The sequence below is a fragment of the Chelonia mydas genome, chromosome 26 (genome assembly GCF_015237465.2).
Source record: "Chelonia mydas isolate rCheMyd1 chromosome 26, rCheMyd1.pri.v2, whole genome shotgun sequence".
Taxonomy (NCBI): domain Eukaryota; kingdom Metazoa; phylum Chordata; order Testudines; family Cheloniidae; genus Chelonia; species Chelonia mydas.
The window spans coordinates 15,814,839-15,834,405 of record NC_057859.1 but is presented as its reverse complement, the minus strand read 5'-3'; positions in this window follow the sequence as shown (position 1 = coordinate 15,834,405).

The following is a 19,567-nucleotide window of genomic DNA, read 5'->3' as shown; positions in this document are numbered from 1 at the left end:
CCCTCAGTGCTGCCCTGAACACATGTGGGGATCACCTTGGAGTTTGCTTACATCCACCGCTGTATCATCTAATTCTTCGCAGAGCCGGGCTTTACAACCTGTGATAAAAGCACCAGCAGTTGCCAGCACCTTGTCAGCATGAGCTGGGGACTGGGAACCGGAGCGCCTGAGTTTTGTTCCTGGCTGTGAGGGGCATGTGGCTTAGTGGTTAGAGCACTGAACCAGGGATCATAGCTCCTGGGCTCTATGTCTGGCTCTGCTACTGACTGGCTGTGTGGTTCAGGCTGTAGAATGGAGAGGGTAATAATTACCCATGCCACCAGGGTGCCCAGGCTTCATTACTGTTTGGCATGTGCTTGGCTTTAATTGTTTATCCGTGTAGAACTAGGGGCTAATTAACAAGTTTATGAGCTGAGAAGGAGGCTTCAAGCCAGGCCCTATTTAAAATTGTGCCAGGGACGCTGTCTGCAGACTAGTACAGAACCATAAGCTCTCTTCAGGGGAAGATTGAGCTCACTTTAGTTTAACCTGCACTGACCCGTGAAGATAAACTGGGGTTAGAGCATCTCCTGGGCCTGCAAATAGTTCTATTTTGAAGGCAGGCCAGAGACAAGGGAAGGGCCTGTTGCTTATGCAACTCCTTGTATGCAGGGCATTATGGGGAAAAGTTCTCCTTGCTTCCAACACAATGAACCTTTTCTGCACGGGCTGTCCTGCCCCTGCCTGCACCACCCAGCGCTGTGGGACGTTGGCCACTGGAGTAGCTACCCCAATGTGCTAGAGCAAGTCACGTATGCACCAGTCCAGCGTGTCTATGCTAAGGCATTGCCCCAGTGCAGCAATATCAGCCCCTAAAATCACAGGAGGTGCAGGGTCCTTGCTGGCTCCAGACCAGCTATTGCTGTTGGTCTTTCTGTTCAGAGAGTCTGTTGAGTAGATGGGCCTTCTGATAGTAAACCCTCTGACAAGTATCTTATCTGGCCAGGAGAAATCAGGAGGCAGGAGTGCACAAAGCGAGCCCGAATGAGCTCCCCTTCACATTAGTTGTCACTTCATGTATGTAACTAGGTGCAGAAATTACCACCTCTGAGGTAGAGTAAGTCCCAGGGGAGCGGAACTGATGGGCAGAGCACACCTTGTAGCTGCAGTTTGCCATCTAGCTGTCACCTGGCAAAGAGCAGGGCTAAGAGCTGGCTGGGATGCATGTAGACCCCTAAGCCACTGTGAGAACATAAAGCTCAGCAGTGTCCGAAGACGGATAATACCACTGAAGAATGTGACTCCCCAAGGGGCTTGCTGCTGCCTCCTCCTATGCATGTCAACCAGATTGCTGTTGATCAACCGAAAGGGTGAGGAGAGGAGAAACAAGGAAGAGGACCCAGTCATCCAGCTGCCAAACCCACCCCTGAGACAAACCTTGCCCTCACGCACACACCCTCCTTCGCACTCCACATTCAAGTCAGTTTCAATGACTCTGTGGCCCTGGAAAGGTACCAGGGAAGTGCTCTCCAAAGTATCTGCCTGGGGCAGGCAGGACTGCGCTAATGGGGAAGATAGATACAAGGGGCCCGGTTTGCCTGAAACTCCAGGTGTTCAATGTGCTGTTCCTAGGAGAGAGAGAGACATTTACTACCACTGCTGGCTTTTTATTAACCAATTGATTCCAGATGTACCTGCCACCCAGTGTACTTGGAATGATTGTGCTAGTGTAAATCCTGTATAAACCAGATCAAAGTCTCACATCAGAAATTCATGGACCAGTTGCTCCCCTAGTGGAGCTGAATGTATCTTGCACCTAGGATGCCTGCAGTCATTCCAATAGCAGATACCTGGTCTTGGCTGGGGCACTATCTGTCTTAAGGTTTTATCTGGCTGTCCATTACTGTAGTATCTGGGTGCCTTCCATGTAAATACAGGCAGGAATGTCTGTACTGAATCTTGTCGCCAAAGCTAAAGGTGTCGCAATCCAGATGGTTGGCCCCTTTCCACAATCGCCTCTTGCACAACAGAACCTGGGCCTGACTCTGCTCCAGTCTGCCAATTGGCTTATCCTGCCCCATGTTATCTAGACCGGGGGTGGAGGGGAGGAATTATATGCACACCTCCGGCAAAATGAGACACTGTGCTAACACGCACGCATGCCCACACACCCTGCAAAATGAAACCTTGAGTCTGCATTAATTCACTGAGAAACAACGTTCATCAATGTCTGACAGCCCCCTCCAGTCTTCGTGGGGCAGCACTGCTTCTAGGCCCCTTCCTCAAATATGGCATCCCTATGTCATGCTGCCAACCAGGCTGGGGCATCTGATGCCAGTTTGGGACATGGTGTGGGTGGTGGAGCCAGGTCAGAGGCATAGGTGATGGCTGCCTCACCCCCTGACTTGAAGTGGTTTCCATCATATACAGGGTTTACAGTTTGGTTCAATGGTTTTCAGCACCCTCACTGCACAAGTTGTTCCAACCCGCCTGGTCAGAGGATTGTCTTACACTGAACAAAGGGGTTAGAACATGGATGTCTAGCCACACTAGACAAATAAACCCATGGGCCCTAAGGAGGGTTGTGGATTGGTCCTATTGGGGCTGTGTGCGTGGATGGGCCCATGGAAGGCAGGGGAGCTGTGGATAGGCCCCGGGGGGGGGGGGGGTGTATATGAGCCCTACAGTGGATAATGGGTTCTGTGGATGGGCCATACAGGGTATGTGTGGATGGCCTCATAGAAAGAAAGGGGCTATGGATGGGGCCTATGGGTAACAGGGGTGTGTGGAAGGGTTCCAGACAGGTCTCATCACAGGAGACCAGCTTCTGCCCCTGACGGAAAGGAGAAGCAACCAGGGACAGGGAGGGGTGAGTGGATGTGAGGATGATAGATGTCACATAAGACAAAGGAACCTGTGGAACTGACTGCCACAAGAACTCTGTGAGGCTAAGGAATCAGAGGTTGTTATGGAATCATAGAATATCAGGGTTGGAAGGGACCTCAGGAGGTCAGCTAGTCCAACCCCCTGCTCAAAGCAGGACCAATCCTCAATTTTTACCCCAGATCCCTAAACGGCCCCCTCAAGGATTGAACTCGCAACCCTGGGTTTAACAGGCCAATGCTCAAACCACTGAGCTATCCCTCCCCCCGAATGGAGAATGGGAACAGTCACAGTTATAATAACTATTACTGTTTCTTTAGTGCACAAGCCAGCCTTGAATTCATGAGTGGCCTTTCTTAAGGGGCAGGTCACTCTGTCAGGGCAGGGGGCTCCTTGCGCCAACCTCTGATGTGGCTGGGACCAAGCCCTGTCAGAGATGGCATAGTGGGTGACACAGGCCCCTGGTCTGATCTATTCTGCCAGCCCCCAGGGTTGCTATGAGGGTCGAGAAGGACCAAGGAGATGAATGATGGAAGAGGAAAAGGAGTGATGCCAGGGAAGGGAGAGGCAGCTCAGGGGGTCACTGCCTGTCTGCCAGAAGTTTGTTAAATTCAGATTGAAAGCCTTAAAAGACAGGTGTGTTCCTCCTAGAAGGGAGATAGAGAAGGGAGTTGTGCTGCTCTAGGACACGGCAAGGCATGGTATGAGATATGATACACTATGATACAATCCCGTCTCTGCATGGTTTATACTTCTTGAGCTTGTGGCATTCAAGCAGCAGGGAAAACACATTTAGTCAGAGCCCTTTGCTCAGCTGCAGGATTCCTGCCGGTGGAGGGTGAGTTCGTGCACAGATCTGAGCTGCTGAGCTTTCCTCTTGCCCTGTCTTGGTCCTGCTACAGGTAGGGCTTGAGTGGGTGTTAGAAATACCTGGGAATATATCACGACTCTCCTCACAGCCTTCTCAGTGGCACCACATTCAAAACGGCTGTTGATGGAGCGGAGACCAGTATGCCTGCCAGGCAGTTGCTGTACCAGGCTGGCCAGCAGGCACCACTGAGCCGGGCCAAGCTGCTGGAAAAGAAGCTGTCACAACCAAGCCCCTGTGCTGTGGCAGGAGGGGTTGTGGATGGGGCAGATCTGCACCCCTGCAATGGTCCATAGGGGCTATTGTAGCAGGGACACAAGTGAGGACTGACCTATCCTGCACTGGGGGCCAGCCCCTGAATATCCCTGCCCACAGGGGCCTCCTTTCAGAAAAATTCAGAGGACCGAGATGTGGCAGCATACAGAGCATTCCATGCAATTCTATCGTATCCTGCAAAGCCTGGGGAAAGGGTGGTGTGGGAGACATAATGGAAAAAGTGTGTGTGTGTGTGTGTGTGTGTAGGAATCAAGCTGTGGGAGGGGCCAACCTCCCCACTTGCCCCATAGCAGATGATTCCTTTGTCTGCACTAGGGTGGAGCTGGCCCAGCGCAATTCATGCCACACATAGCTCGGGCTTCAAGGTCAGCATGTGCCGAATCAGGATCTCATTGCGTAAGTCCCTGCAGAAAGGGTTGACCCATAGAGCCCTACAAATCTGCAGATATCCGCGGGCTGTGTTTGTGGATCGCCGGTTGGATGCAGATACAAATTTTATATCTGCGCAGGGCTCATCGGTCCATAAAGGCAGTGCCATTGCTGCTGCCCCACTAGGGGGAGCTAGAAGCTAACATTCCTCAGCTCCGCCGACATCCTCATCCCAGCCTCGCTGTACCTGGTTGCAGCTCCTTCGATCTGTCCATAGTGCTGGAGCTTGGGGTGCTGGGGGTACAGCTTCACTTCTTGGCTTGAAGTGGTATCCATCATATCCAGGGTTTACAGTTTGGTTCAATGGCTCTCAGCATCCCCGCTATACACATTGTTCCGGCATCCCTGCATCCACCCTGCAGATGGGGAAAGTGAGGCACAGAAAGAGGCAGTAGCTTCACACCGTGGCAGAGCAGGGAGCAGAATCCAGGTCCTGGCTCTAACCACTAGACTCTGCTGTCTTCAGCTCCTAAGTGGTAGCTAAGCTGTAACACAGGCTCCCTCTCCCCCCAGCTCTGGGCTGTGTGAGCTTCCAGGGGCAATAAAGCCATTCCCCCATTTCCCCCCTAAAGGCTGCATGTCACTCGGCAGGCATGTGTATGAGTGTGCTGAAGGTGGGATGCAGTGCTCAGCACTAGGCCTGGGCTCCCCTCTGCTGGGGAGAGGCAGGGATGGGGAAAGGGGTGTGTAGGGGGCCGGTGTCAGTGGCTCCATGGCCTGCTTTCCCTCTTCTCCACCAGAGAGGCTGGGCTGAGGGATGGCGTCTCTCCAGGACACCATCCCCCCTCCCACTGGAAACAAGGCAGTGTAACCAGGGCAGCTAGTTAACCAGGGAGCAGCTGGTGGATTCTCTATTGCATGGAGCGTCTATATCAAGACTGGATGTCTCTATCTATAGGATCCCTTCTAGCTCAACCACCTGATATGTTTGGATGCAGGAATCACTGGCTAAGGTTCTCTGGGTTTTCTGGGTTCTCTGTGTGTTGCATGATGTCAACTCAATGGTCACAATGGGCCCTTCTGGCTTTGAAGCCTACAGCTCAATGCTGACAGCTCAATGCCTACATTGAGCCTACAGCTCAATGCTGATCTGACAGCAATTTGGCATCTCACTTTATACCTGCCCTGTCAGTGCCACCTGAAGTTCTTTCTTCCTCTGCACACCAGCATCCCAGAGAGGAGAGGCAGCAGCAGGCAGGGTGCCAGCAGGAGCTTGGCTACTAAAGGAGCTGGGGGAAGAGGGAGGACTGGGCCCAACCCTACACCCAAGCCCCAAGAGTCACTAGATTTCCTTGTGGGGCTGGGGGTATCTGAGTTGTAAGAGCAATACAGGCCAGCTGCTCTGGCCCAGTGGGAAGTCCCAGCAGGTTCCTCCTGGTGCAAGGGGTGCTGGGACCCTTTCAACTCCATTGCAACAGTGGATGTCTTGGGAAGACTTTCCAGAGGAATCAAACAGCAGGGTCTTCCCAGTAACAACCCTCCACACCCATAAGAATGGCTATATTGGGTCAGATCAATGGTCTGGCTAACCCGGTATCCTGTTTTCTGACAGGTGCTTCAGAGGGAATGAACAGCACAGGGCAATTATTGTGTGAGACATCTCCTGTCGTCCACTCCCAGCTTCTGAGGTTTATGGACACCCAGAGCATGGGACTGTGTCCCTGCCCATCTTGGCTAATAGCCATTGATGGATCCATCCTCCTGCACCCTGCGTCCTAAAATGCCTGGGTTTTCAGCACAGAGGCAGGGGGAGGCCAAGAAATTGCCCTGGCAGGGAGCTCCCAAATTAGTGGGACTCTGCTGGTCACCCAAGGAGCCAGGAGATTTCTCCGGGAGCCAGCTGCAAAGCATTTAGAGGTTAATCTCCTGAAGTTTCCCTGGCAGCCGGTGCTGATCTCAGGATGCAGGGTGACCAGCCAGTCACTCCCAGCTCTAGTCCACCCTAGTGTAGCACCCGCTACCAGTGACCCTGGATTGGATTTTTTCCCCATTGTCCTGTGTCCATTTCCTGCCAGGCGGGGGCACGCTCTGCCTCTGACTGCAGGGACCTGGCAGGGCTCACGCACAGAGCTGGCTGGGTGAACAGGTTTGATCATTTCCCCAGTGTGGAGTTGGGCGACAGGATGTTAGAGTCCAGGTGAAGGTGGCTGTAGGATCACAGTGTTCTCAGCACAGAGCATTTCCATGGCAAATCCACATGTGCTGCATGGGACCATCCTGGCCCAGATGGTGTGAAGCCCAGGAATGCACCCCCAGGAGACTCCTCTGAATGCTCCACCTCCAGGGGCCCAGGTGTAATCCCCCATGGCAGGCACACCCAAACCCCGCAGCACAGCCTTGTGTCCCCAGCAGCTCCCCTAAAACCCTGTCACTGCAGGTCTAGGACCATCCCCCGGGCTGTAGATAGAATCATAGAATCATAGAATCATAGAATATCAGGGTTGGAAGGGACCCCAGAAGGTCATCTAGTCCAACCCCCTGCTCAAAGCAGGACCAAGTCCCAGTTAAATCATCCCAGCCAGGGCTTTGTCAAGCCTGACCTTAAAAACCTGTAAGGAAGGAGATTCTACCACCTCCCTAGGTAACGCATTCCAGTGTTTCACCACCCTCTTAGTGAAAAAGTTTTTCCTAATATCCAATCTAAACCTCCCCCATTGCAACTTGAGACCATTACTCCTCGTTCTGTCATCTGCTACCATTGAGAACAGTCTAGAGCCATCCTCTTTGGAACCCCCTTTCAGGTAGTTGAAAGCAGCTATCAAATCCCCCCTCATTCTTCTCTTCTGCAGACTAAACAATCCCAGCTCCCTCAGCCTCTCCTCATAAGTCATGTGCTCTAGACCCCTAATCATTTTTGTTGCCCTTCGCTGGACTCTCTCCAATTTATCCACATCCTTCTTGTAGTGTGGGGCCCAAAACTGGACACAGTACTCCAGATGAGGCCTCACCAGTGTCGAATAGAGGGGAACGATCACGTCCCTCGATCTGCTCGCTATGCCCCTACTTATACATCCCAAAATGCCATTGGCCTTCTTGGCAACAAGGGCACACTGCTGACTCATATCCAGCTTCTCGTCCACTGTCACCCCTAGGTCCTTTTCCGCAGAACTGCTGCCTAGCCATTCGGTCCCTAGTCTGTAGCGGTGCATTGGGTTCTTCCGTCCTAAGTGCAGGACCCTGCACTTATCCTTATTGAACCTCATCAGATTTCTTTTGGCCCAATCCTCCAATTTGTCTAGGTCCTTCTGTATCCTATCCCTCCCCTCCAGCGTATCTACCACTCCTCCCAGTTTAGTATCATCCGCAAATTTGCTGAGAGTGCAATCCACACCATCCTCCAGATCATTTATGAAGATATTGAACAAAACCGGCCCCAGGACCGACCCCTGGGGCACTCCACTTGACACCGGCTGCCAACTAGACATGGAGCCATTGATCACTACCCGTTGAGCCCGACAATCTAGCCAGCTTTCTACCCACCTTATAGTGCATTCATCCAGCCCATACTTCCTTAACTTGCTGACAAGAATGCTGTGGGAGACCGTGTCAAAAGCTTTGCTAAAGTCAAGAAACAATACATCCACTGCTTTCCCTTCATCCACAGAACCAGTAATCTCATCATAAAAGGCGATTAGATTAGTCAGGCATGACCTTCCCTTGGTGAATCCATGCTGACTGTTCCTGATCACTTTCCTCTCCTCTAAGTGCTTCAGGATTGATTCTTTGAGGACCTGCTCCATGATTTTTCCAGGGACTGAGGTGAGGCTGACTGGCCTGTAGTTCCCAGGATCCTCCTTCTTCCCTTTTTTAAAGATGGGCACTACATTAGCCTTTTTCCAGTCATCCGGGACTTCCCCCGTTCGCCACGAGTTTTCAAAGATAATGGCCAAGGGCTCTGCAATCACAGCCGCCAATTCCTTCAGCACTCTCGGATGCAATTCGTCCGGCCCCATGGACTTGTGCACGTCCAGCTTTTCTAAGTAGTCCCTAACCACCTCTATCTCTACAGAGGGCTGGCCATCTCTTCCCCATTTTGTGACGCCCAGCGCAGCAGTCTGGGAGCTGACCTTGTTAGTGAAAACAGAGGCAAAAAAAGCATTGAGTACATTAGCTTTTTCCACATCCTCTGTCACTAGGTTGCCTCCCTCATTCAGTAAGGGGCCCACACTTTCCTTGGCTTTCTTCTTGTTGCCAACATACCTGAAGAAACCCTTCTTGTTACTCTTGACATCTCTTGCTAGCTGCAGCTCCAGGTGCGATTTGGCCCTCCTGATATCTTTCCTACATGCCCGAGCAATATTTTTATACTCTTCCCTGGTCATATGTCCAACCTTCCACTTCTTGTAAGCTTCTTTTTTATGTTTAAGATCCGCTAGGATTTCACCATTAAGCCAAGCTGGTCGCCTGCCATATTTACTATTCTTTCGACTCATGGGGATAGTTTGTCCCTGTAACCTCAACAGGGATTCCTTGAAATACAGCCAGCTCTCCTGGACTCCCTTCCCCTTCATGTTAGTCCCCCAGGGGATCCTGGCCATCTGTTCCCTGAGGGAGTCGAAGTCTGCTTTCCTGAAGTCCAGGGTCCGTATCCTGCTGCTTACCTTTCTTCCCTGCGTCAGGATCCTGAACTCAACCAACTCATGGTCACTGCCTCCCAGATTCCCATCCACTTTTGCTTCCCCCACTAATTCTACCCGGTTTGTGAGCAGCAGGTCAAGAAAAGCGCCCCCCCTAGTTGGCTCCCCTAGCACTTGCACCAGGAAATTGTCCCCTACGCTTTCCAAAAACTTCCTGGATTGTCTATGCACCGCTGTATTGCTCTCCCAGCAGATATCAGGAAAATTAAAGTCACCCATGAGAATCAGGGCATGCGATCTAGTAGCTTCCATGAGTTGCCGGAAGAAAGCCTCATCCACCTCATCCCCCTGGTCTGGTGGTCTATAGCAGACTCCCACCACTACATCACTCTTGTTGCACACACTTCTAAACTTAATCCAGAGACACTCAGGTTTTTCCACAGTTTCGTACCGGAGCTCTGAGCAGTCATACTGCTCCTTTACATACAGTGCTACTCCCCCACCTTTTCTGCCCTGCCTGTCCTTCCTAAACAGTTTATAACCATCCATGACTGTACTCCAGTCATGTGAGTTATCCCACCAAGTCTCTGTTACTCCAATCACGTCATAGTTCCTTGACATCACCAGGACCTCCAGTTCTCCCTGCTTGTTTCCAAGGCTTTGTGCATTTGTATATAAGCACTTGAGATAACCTGCACACGTAACACCAAGCCCCTTGCTGGATCGTCCACAGTCGAGATCTAAGCGTGGGTCTCTGGAGCTAAATCCAGGAGCCTTGCTGCCTGAACGAGAAGCCCCAGCTGCGTTGGGCAAGGCTTTAGCAGGCTCAGCCACCTGTGTACGTAGCCTGGCTACCACTAGAGGAGGCCAGAGCACCACCTAGGGGGGTTACACCCATCCCTCCATCCCAGCCTTCCTGGCATGCAGATCCTGGGCCAGGCAGGGGGTCCACTGTGGCCCCAGGGATAAACCAAGGCGGGGAACTCTTCCTTGAATGGACACAAAGCTGTGGACGAAGGATCTGGCTCCAGGAAAGAATGAATCCTGACATCTCACCATTAGCCTCAGTGGGGCTGCTCCTCCGCACTCGGCTGGCAGGACCTGGGCTCAAGTCCAGACTAGCTCCCATGCAGTGCTGCAGCTGTATATGTGCAAATCATGGATGGCCCCCGCCCTGCACCCTCTAGTTAGCGGCTGATGTTGGGTGTGTGATGCACTCCACACCTCACCCTCTTCTCCTCTGCCCTGCCTCCCGGCCTTTCCATTTAGCTGCTCCCAGTGATGAGCTGCCAAAATCTTAACAACCGGCTCCCTCCTCACCCCACGAGGGGGTCGTGGCCCACCCCCCGCCCCCAGGACTCCTACCCCATCCAACCCCCAGCGTTCCTTGACCCCCCCCCCCCAGGACTCCTGCCCCATCCACTCCCCTCCCCTGTCCCCTGACTGCCCCCAGAACCAGGCAGGTGGGTCTCGTGGGCCACCGTAGTGGGTGCCCATCCCGCCCCTAAGAGCCAGAGGGACCTGCCGGGGGGTGAGGTGGGGAGTCCCGGCGGTGCTTACCTGGGGCAGCTCCCAGGAAGCATCTGGCAGGTCCCTCTGGCTCCTAGGGGCGGGGGAGTGTAGCTAAGGGGGGAACAGGGGGAGCGGCTGCTGCCCCCACTGATCACATCAAAAGTGGCACCTTAGGTGCCGACTCCCTGGGTGCGCCAGGGCTGGAGCCCCCATGGGGAAAATTTGGTGGGTGCAGAGCCCCACCGGCAGCTCCCTGCCCCGCGCCCGGCCCCAGCTCACCTCCGCTCTGCCTCCGACCCTGAACCCACCGCCCCGCTCTGCTTCTCCGTGCCCCCCCCGCCCCAGCTTCCCACGAATCAGCTGTTCGCGCGGGAAGCCTGGGAGGGCTGAGAAGCAGGTGGCAGCTTCCCGCTCAGGCCCAGGGAGACGGAGGTGAGCTGGGGTGGGGAGTGGTTCCCCTGCACCCCCTGCCCCCCCCGGGTTACCTGCTGCGGTGCGGGCGGCCCTCCTTGCACCCCCCCCCCCCACCCCAGCTCACGTCCGTCTCCCTGGGCCTGAGCGCGAAGCCGCCGCCTGCTTCTCAGCCCTCCCGGCTTCCCGCCGAACAGCTGATTCATGGGAAGTGGGGGGGGGGGGAGAAGCAGAGCGGGGCGGCGCGTTCAGGGGCGGAGGCGGAGCAGAGGTGAGCTGGGGCTGGGCACGGAGGGGGGTGGGGAGCTGCCGGTGGGTGCTCTGCACCCATCAAATTTTCCCCCATGTGGCCTAAGGTGCCACGTTTGGCCCGTTAAATTTAGAACCCTTTTAGAACCGGTTGTCCCTTGCGGGACAACCGGTTCTAAAAGGGCTTCTAAATTTAACAACCGGTTCTAGTGAACCGGTGGGAACCGTCTCCAGCTCACCACTGGCTGCTCCCCTTCTACATAAATCCACCCAACAAAAACAAAGAAAGGCCCTAAAGTGCTATTTGCTGCCATTGTGCTTGTGTGTCATTGCCCTTCTCCCACCCCCTATTGCTCTTGTCTATTGAGACTGAAAGCTCTTTGGGGCAGGGACCATCTGGGAACAAAGAATGTCAGCCACACTCACAGGCTGGGGGACTCTATCCTGGGAAGCAGGGACTCTGAAAAAGATTTGCGGGTCATGGTGGATAATCAGCAGAACACAAGTTCCCAGTGTGATGCTGTGGCCAAAAGGGCTAATGTGATCCTGGGATGCATAAATAGAGGAATTTCAAGTAGGAGCAGAGCGGTTATTTCACCTCTGTTTTTGGCACTGGTGCGACTGCTGCTAGGATCTGGTGCCCAGTTCTGATGCCCACAATTCAGGAGGGGTGTTGATAAATTGGAGAGGGGGCAGAGAAGAGCCACGAGAATGATTAAAAGCGGCAAAGAGTCCTGTGGCACCTTATAGACTAACAGACGTATTGGAGCATAAGCTTTCATGGGTGAATACCCACTTCATCAGATGCATGAAGTGGAAATTTCCAGAGGCAGGTATAAATATGCAAGCAAGAATCAGGCTAGGGATAACGAGGTTCGTTCAATCAGGGAGGATGAGGCCCTATTCTAGCAGTTGAGGTGTGAACACCAAGGGAGGAGAAACTGCTTTTGTAGTTGGTGAGCCAGTCACAGTCTTTGTTTAATCCTGAGCTGATGGTGTCAAATTTGCAAATGAACTGAAGCTCAGCAGTTTCTCTTTGAAGTCTGGGCCTCAAGTTTTTTTGCTGCAGGTTGGCTACCTTGAAATCTGCTATTGTGTGTCCAGGGAGGTTGAAGTGTTCTCCTACAGGTTTTTGTATATTGCCATTCCTAATATCTGATTTGTGTCCATTTATCCTTTTACATAGGGACTGTCCAGTTTGGCCGACGTACATAGCAGAGGGGCATTGCTGGCACATAATGGCGTATATTAAAGATATGATTATATATAGATGATTATATATATATATTATGATTTATATATGATTAAAGAATTAGAAAACCTGCCTTAGCCCTGGTCTACACTATGAGTTTAGGTCGGATTTAGCAGCATTAGATCAGTTTAGCCCTGCACCCGTCCACACTATGAAGCCATTTTTTCCTACTTTAAGGGCTCTTAAAATCGGTTTCTGTACTCCTCCCCGACGAGTGGATTAGCGCTGAAATCAACCTTGCTGGGTCCAATTTGGGGTAGTGTGGATGCAATTCAACGGTATTGGACTCCGGGAGCTATCCCAGAGTGCTCCATTGTGACTGATCTGGACAGCACTCTCAACTCAGATGCACTGGCCAGGTAGACAGGAAAAGCCCGGCCAACTTTTGAATTTCATTTCCTGTTTGGCGAGCGTGGCGAGCACAGGTGACCATGCAGAGCTCTTCAGCACAGGTGACCATGCAGTCCCAGAATCGCAAAAGAGCTCCAGCATGGACCGAACAGGAGGTACTGGATCTGATCGCTGTATGGGGAGACGAATCCGTGCTATCAGAACTCCATTCAAAAAGACGAAATGCCAAAATATTTGAAAAAGTCTCCAAGGGCATGAAGGACAGAGGCTATAATAGGGACCCGCAGCAGTGCCGCGTGAAACTTAAGGAGCTCAGGCAAGCTACCAAAGAACCAGAGAGGCAAACGGCCACTCTGAGTCAGAGCTTTAGACATGCCGCTTCTGTGATGAGTTGCATGCCATTCTAGGGAGTGCCCCTACAGCTACCCCAGCCCTGTGCATGGACTCCATCAAAGGACTCTCACGCAACAGGGATGCGAATTTTGGGGAAGAGGAAGATGAGGAGGAGGAGGTTGAAGCACAGCAAGCAAGCGAGCGGAGAAACTGTTTTCCCCCGACAGCCAGGAACTGTTTCTCACCCTGGATCTAGTACCCTCCCAACCCACCGAAGTCGGGCTCCCGGACCTAGAAGGCGGAGAAGGGACCTCTGGTGAGTGTACCTTTGTAAATATAATACACGGTTTAAAAGCAATCATGTTTAATGATTAATTTGCTCTAAAGACTCGGGATGCATTCGCGGCCAGTACAGCTACTGGAAAAGTCTGTTAACGTGTATGGGGATGGAGCGGAAATCCTCCAGGGACATCTCCATGAAGCTCTCCTGGATGTACTCCCAAAGCCTTTGCAAAAGGTTTCTGGGGAGGGCCGCCTTATTCCTTCCTCCATGGTAGGACAAAAAGAAAAGGAGTACTTGTGGCTCCTTAGAGACTAACCAATTTATTTGAGCATGAGCTTTCGTGAGCTACAGCTCACTTCATCGGATGCATACTGTGGAAGCTGCAGAAGACATTATATACACACAGAGACCATGAAACAATACCTCCTCTCACCCCACTCTCCTGCTGGTAATAGCTTATCTAAAGTGATCATCAAGTTGGGCCATTTCCAGCACAAATCCAGGTTTTCTCACCCTCCGCCCCCCCCCCCCCCCACACACACAAACTCACTCTCCTGCTGGTAATAGCCCATCCAAAGTGACCACTCTCTTCACAATGTGTATGATAATCAAGGTGGGCCATTTCCTGCACAAATCCAGGTTCTCTCACTCCCTCACCCCATTTTCCATTTGTGCAGGAAATGGCCCACCTTGATTATCATACACATTGTGAAGAGAGTGGTCACTTTGGATGGGCTATTACCAGCAGGAGAGTGAGTTTGTGTGTGGGGGGGGGGGGCGGAGGGTGAGAAAACCTGGATTTGTGCTGGAAATGGCCCAACTTGATGATCACTTTAGATAAGCTATTACCAGCAGGAGAGTGGGGTGGGAGGAGGTATTGTTTCATGGTCTCTGTGTGTATATAATGTCTTCTGCAGCTTCCACAGTATGCATCCGATGAAGTGAGCTGTAGCTCACGAAAGCTCATGCTCAGATAAATTGGTTAGTCTCTAAGGTGCCACAAGTACTCCTTTTCTTTTTGTGAATACAGACTAACACGGCTGTTACTCTGAAACCTGTCATGGTAGGACACTTTACCATGGCAGGCCAGCAGCACATAGTCTGGAATCATTGCATAACAAAGCATGGCAGTGTATGGTCCCAGTGTTTGCTGGCATTCAAGCAACATCCATTGTTTATCTCTCTGTGTTATCCTCAGGAGAGTGATATCATTCATGGTCACCTGGTTGAAATAGGGGAATTTTATTAAGGGGACATTCAGAAGTGGCCATTCCTGCTGGGCTGTTTGCCTGTGGCTGAACAGAAATCATCCTCGCTGTTAGCCACGCAGTGGGTGGAGGGGTGAAGCGATCATCACAGAGAATTGTGTGTGTGTGTGTGCTGGGGGGAGAGGTGCTAGTTGGGTTTCTGCTGCACATTAACCCGAGAACCGCAGCCCCTCCTTTTAAAGACACCCAACGGGTGCTTGGTATGTGAAATGAGGGTGCTGTTTGAAACCATTCCCACATGTTAGGAAGGTTAAAGATGCCAAAAGACTGTGGCTTACCATGTCTGCCTGCAAGCCAAATTCTGTTGCCCGCCAGCCCTGCGTGTGTGATCTCTCACACCATACCGGCAGGCCCTCGCTATAAGAGGCAAAATGCGACCTTGTAAAGAAAGCACACGTGCTATGTAATGTTAACAGCTTGGTTCACGGTGAAAGAGTCTACCCATTGTTCTCTAAAATGTCTCTTTTTAAAGACTAATCTCCCTTTTTTCCCTCCCACAGCTTCAAATGTTTCATCGCTCCACGTACCATCTCCGTCCCAGAGGCTATCAAAGATTAGAAGCCAAAAAAAATGCACTCGCGATGAAATGTTCTCTGAGCTCATACAGGCCTCCCACGCTGAAAGAGCCCAGCACAATGCATGGAGGGAGACAATGTCAGAGTCCAGGAAAGCACAAAATGAACGCGAGGATAGGAGGGACAAGCGAGAGGAGAGGTGGCGTCAGTGTGATGAGAGGAGGCAGGATGCAATGCTGAGGCTACTGGAGGATCAAACTGATATGCTCCGGTGTATGGTTGAGGTGCAGGAAAGGCAGCAGGAGCACAGACCGCCACTGCGGCCCCTGTGTAACCAACCGCCTTCTTCCCCAAGTTCCATAGCCTCCTCACCCAGATGCCCAAGAACACGGTGCGGGGGCCTCTGGGCACCCAACCACTCCACCCCAGAGGACTGCCCAAGCAACAGAAAGCTGGCATTCAATAAGTTTTGAAGTGCAGTGTGGCGTTGTCCTTCCGTCCTCCCCTCCTCCCCCACCCCACCCAGGCTACCTTGGCAGTTATCCCCGCATTTGTGTGATGAATTAATAAAGAATGCATGAATTTGAAACAACAATGACTTTATTGCCTCTGCAAGCTGTAATCAAAGGGGGGTGGGGAGGGTGGTTGGCTTGCAGGGAAGTAGAGTGAACCAAGGGGGCAGGTTTTCATCAAGGAGAAACAAACAGAACTGTCACACCATAGCCTGGCCAGTCATGAAACTTGTTTTCAAAGCTTCTCTGATGCGCAGCGCGCCCTCCTGTGCTCTTCTAACAGCCCTGGTGTCTGGCTGCACATAATCAGCAGCCAGGCGATTTGCCTCAACCTCCCACCCTGCCATAAACGTCCCCCTCTTAGTCTCACAGGTATTGTGGAGCACACAGCAAGCAGTAATAAGGATGGGAATATTGGTTTCTCTGAGGTCTAGCCGAGTCAGTAAACTGCACCAGCGCACTTTTAAACGTCCAAATGCACATTCTACCACCATTCTGCACTTGACTACTGTCCAGGATGCCTGTGTATGGCTTCATGAGCCATGGCACTAAGGGGTAGGCTGGGTCCCCAAGGATAACTATATAGGCATTTCAACATCCCCAACAGTTATTTTCTGTTCTGGAAAGTAAGTCCCTTGCTGCAGCCGTTCCCACAGACCAGAGTTCCTGAAGTGCGAGTGTCATGTACCTTTCCCGGCCTTCCCACGTTGATGTTGGTGAAACGTCCCTTGTGATCCACCAGTACTTGCAGCACCATTGAAAAGTACCCCTTTCGGTTTATGTACTGGCTGCCTTGGTGGTCCGGTCCCAAGATAGGGATATGAGTTCGGGAATCCCATTGCAGCAAAGCCATTCACTATGACCTGCACATTTCCCAGACTCACTACCCTTGATACCAGCAGCTCAGTAATCGCATTGGCTACTTGCATCACAGCAGCCCCCACGGTAGATTTGCCCACTCCAAATTGATTCCCGACTGACCGGACGCTGTCTGGCGTTGCAAGCTTCCAGAAGGCTATTGCCACTCGCTTGTGAACTGTGAAGGCTGCTCTCATCTTGATATTCTTGTGCTTCAGGGTGGGGAAAGCAAGTCACAAAGTTCCATGAAAGTGCCCTTATGCATGCGAAAGTTTCGCAGCCATTGGGAATCATCCGCAACAGTATGCGGTCCCACCAGTCTGTGCTTGTTTCCCTGGCCCAGAATCGGCGTTCCATGGCATGAGCCTGCCCCATTGCCACAAGGATGGCCAAATTGACGGGGCCCATCAGACTTCTTTAAGAGAAGTCTGTGTCCATGTCCTCATCACTCTCCTCACCACGCTGCCGTCGCATACTTGCCTGCTTTTGCAAGTTCTGGTTCTGCATATACTGCATGATAATGCGCATGGTGTTTAGAGTGGTCACAACTGCCATGGTGATCTGAGAGGGCTCCATGCTTGCCGTGAGCAGGAGAGCAGAGTGGCAGCGGAAGTGGCGGGTGGATGACGATGCTGACAGCAATATGGCGCCTGCACGGAAAAAGGCATGAAATGATTGTTGGTAGTTGCTTTCACGGTGGGAGCTGCAAGGGGTAGGCTGGCAGCAGATGGTGCTGCTGGGTGGGAGAGCAGCCTGAGGCAGAATGGCCCCCTCAAGGATTGAACTCACAGCCCTGGGTTTAGCAGGCCAATGCTCAAAGCATTGAGCTATCCCTCTGCCAATATTCCAGGCAGGACTGAATCTCCATTAGACAAAACTTAAAGAAGAGCATGACCTGAGTCACTCCCATTCATGTGCAGGCGCCTCTGACAGACCTCACCGAGATCTGCCAGGAGCACCCATGTCTGCCCAGGCACCCCTGCCGACCTGACCAAGGCCGGCCAAGAGCACCCAGGAGACGACGAGGATGGCTACTGGTCGTACTGCACTATCTGCTGCCACAAGGCAATGAGCTGCTGCTGTGTAGCAATGCAGTCCCATGTCTGCCAGCACCCAGGAGACGTACGGTGACGGTGAGCTGAGAGGGCTCCATGCTTGCCATGGTATGGCGTCTGCACGGGTAACCCAGGAAAAAAGGAGTGAAATGATTGTCTGTTGTTGCTTTCACGGTGGGAGGGAGGGAATGGAGGCCTGACATGTACCCAGAACCATCCACGACAATGGTTTTTGACCCATCAGGCATTGGGATCTCAAATCAGAATTCCAATGGGTGGCAGAGACTGCGGGAACTGTGGGATAGCTACCCATAGTGCAACGCTCCAGAAGTCGACTCTAGCCTCGGTACTGTGGACGCACTCCGTATGGTCTTAATGGTCTTAAGTGGGGACACACACAATCGACTGTATAAAATCGCTTTCTAAAAATTTGACTTCTATAAATTCGACCTAATTTCATAGTGTAGATATACCCTAAGAGTGAGAGACTCAAGGAGCTCAATCTATTTTGCTCAACAAAGAGACAGTTAAGGGGGGACTGGATCCCAGTCTGTCAGTATCTACATGGGGAACAAATATTTAATAAAGGGCTCTTCAATCTAGCAGAGGAAGGTCTAACATGATCCACTAGCTGGACGTTGAAGCTAGACAAATTCAGCCTGGAAATGAGGTGTATATTTTTAACAGTGAGAGTAATTAACCAGGGGAACAATTTACCAAGGGTTGTAGTGGATTCTCCATCAGTGGCAATTTTTTAAACCAAGATTGGATGTTTTTTCTAAAACATCTGTCCTAGGAATTATTTTGGGGCAGGTCTCTGGCCTGTGTTATACAGGAGCTCAGACCTGCTGACCACAATGGTCCCTTCTGGTCTGGGAATCTAAGCATCACTGTGTTTGTCCAGCACCTAGCACAATGGGGCCCCATGCTTGGCTGGCCCTGAGGCATGACCATAATACATATGTCGCTGACATGCACCTGTCGCCAGCCCCTACTTGCCATCCACTAATCCAGGAAAGTGACGTTTGCCTTTTAAAGGCAGGTTTCAGTCTAACGTTCTTCTCACTCGTGATCTCAGGATTTGTTGATTGTAACTCCCTCCCTGCTGCCAAAGAGCCCCTCCCACAAGTATTGAAGCCCCCCCCCCCCGCCCCTCGGTATTGCAGATACTAGGGAAAATAAAGCCTCAGCAGTGCCTGAATGGATCACATTATATGATTTGCCCTAGTTTCCTTTCCCCCAAGACACCAGGTCTCCCTGCCCCGCTAAGACTGAGTTTTTCACTGCCCAGGAGTTAGGGAGTGCCAGGGCTGGTCTTAGGGGTGGGTCGCTGGGGCGACTGTCCAGGGCGCCGTGGTCAAGGGACACTGTGCAGAAGTGCACAAGTGCCATATTTCTGGGTCCTGCAGTACCTGTAACTCAGCCTTGTGTCATGCAGCACACACAGGTGTGTGCAGAGCCGAGGGGAGCACAGAGGGAGGATGGTCCAGTGGTTAGGGTACTACCCTGGGACTCAGGGTTCAGTTCACTGCTCCGCCACAGACCGCTTGCATGACTCTCAGGGCCTCACCTCTGCCCTGGCCCTCAGACCTGGCTGCTTGGAGGATTCCCCTGAAGACGGCTGCAATCTGCTTTAGTGGATTAATATTAAACCTGCAGCTCAGGCCACTGTCATATTGCCAACAGAGTGGTAGCTGGGTGAAAGTTAGGTGCTTGAATATGTCCCATAGCTTGAGTCACGTGTACTGTGTGACTGGATGCAGGGGGAGCCTTGTTTTTCTGTTTGGAAAAGAAGCCATTTCCTGGTGGGGCATGTACGGAGGGGCTATGATATAACTGCAATACAGCACTGGGGCCAGCTGGGAGCAGGACCCGGCGCTGCACGGAGAGTGGCTGGGGTGGGTGGGTGCTCACGGGTGCCTGGGTGCAACAGTCTGAGTGGGGGTGGGTGCCTGG